The sequence below is a fragment of the Triticum dicoccoides genome, chromosome 7B, assembly GCF_002162155.2.
Source record: "Triticum dicoccoides isolate Atlit2015 ecotype Zavitan chromosome 7B, WEW_v2.0, whole genome shotgun sequence".
Classification (NCBI taxonomy): domain Eukaryota; kingdom Viridiplantae; phylum Streptophyta; class Magnoliopsida; order Poales; family Poaceae; genus Triticum; species Triticum dicoccoides.
In genome coordinates, this window is record NC_041393.1 from 197,901,176 (window position 1) to 197,902,885 (window position 1,710).

The 1,710-nt window shown below is 49.8% G+C and overlaps 1 protein-coding gene across 1 annotated transcript in view; it reads left to right on the top strand.

Annotated features, from left to right (window-relative positions):
* LOC119340334 (alanine--tRNA ligase-like) overlaps positions 1-1,710 on the top strand; it is a 12,834-nt gene that overhangs the window by 5,598 nt on the left and 5,526 nt on the right. The window lies entirely within an intron of this gene.

Sequence of the window (1,710 nt, forward strand, 5' to 3'; positions counted from 1 at the left end):
TAAGTGATGACAGTTAGGAGATAATATAAATTAGCTGCACACTGACAGGATGTGTTTTCTGCACGGATCTTGAGCATGGGATGGGTGGCTCTGATAGGGTGGCCCACGGTCTACTACCATATGAGGACCTTTAGCTATGTATATATTCCCCTTGGGCTATGCAATAGAGATAACGCTGCATTTGGATGTCTGTATTGGAGGCCTCTGTATTGTATTGGTTTCAATTCCAATTCAGCCAGGAAACTGTAATGGACATGAATACAAATTCGGTTGTTTGGATGTATATTGAATTGGCTCACGGAATCGTCCTGAGGTTTCAATACAGTATCGTGTTTGGATGTCAAACACTGGAATTGCATAGCAACATTAGTATATGCATTAAAACAGTAAACAGTAGTTGTATGACTATAATTGGATGATTATATAGTAAAAATTATCATCAAATATTCTAGAAATCTAGGATGACATCATATAATATTGACACAAAAACAAACAAAAATTACACCAACAAAGTGCAACACATCTAGTTTAAACAGGTGTCTCAAATTCTCAACGACACATAGTTCCAAATCCAACCTGCAATAAGAGGCATCAGTGGTCAGCAAATCATTGACAAAAGGACTGGGAAGAAAAAGAAACAGAGCTGGCTGCTTGGAGCTAGGGAAGAAGGGTGGAGGAAGAAGGGGCCGGCTGGAGCCAGAGAAGGAGGGGCGGGTCAGGAGGTGGTCCAAGGGAGAGGAGATGTGCACCGGCAGTGGGCCACCGCACGGCTGGGAAGGAAAGGAAGGGTGGGCGCCGGAGGGCACTGCCGCCGTTTGCATCAGATGCGATCTGGCCGCGGCGAGCAGGGGCGGAGAGAACGGGAAGGGTCAGCATCGGAGGAGTGGAAGGGACAGCGGAAGAGGAAATAGGGAACGGAAGGCGGGCACCATACCTACGCCGCCGTGGTGGATCTGCCAGGGCGCCACCGTTGATCTGCCAGGGCGCCGCTCTGCTCTCTCGAACCCTTCTGTCTCGTGGTGGAGGGAGAAAGATAGCCCGAAGCGTTTTGTTTTGCGGGAGCGAGGCAATTCAGGAGAAATCGGAGGTCCAGGCCTCTGTATTGGCGCGATGGGTGGGTGCGTGCGAGCGAAAACGCCCGCGTATTCGTTTCCGTTTCAGAGTGTTGTTTCAAAGTACATCCAAACGTTTGTATTGGAGTTAGACCAATACCAAATCCAATTCGACGGCCCAATACGGACATCCAAACGCAGCGTAAGTTGCATCCATAACAATTTGGTCGTTATTCACTCCATATTCATGTACAGACACTCATCGTTGAGCATCTCTATCTGCTCTGCTCGCATCCTTACCGGTGGTTAGATGAGGGCAAGGGCATTACTCCTCAATCCTAGACACTGATTACGAGTTGAAGGACTAGTCGATGGACTAGTCCATGAATCGCAAATGTGGTGTTGATTGCGAATCTCGTGTAGACTAATTCGATGAGTCGAGTGGTCGAGAGACTAGTCTACGGCTAGTCGTGCTGTCTGAGTCGCTCGACTCAAATTTGGGAGGGGAAAATTGGAGAGCGAGGTATGAGAACAAGCCGCCTGGACGAGGCCACCGCAAGCACCCATTGACCCGCCGCCGGAGCTCGTGCTCGGGCGACGGCCATGGCCATGCCCCGTAGGCGCGTGCGGCCCTGTGTAGAGAGAGAGAGAGAGAGAG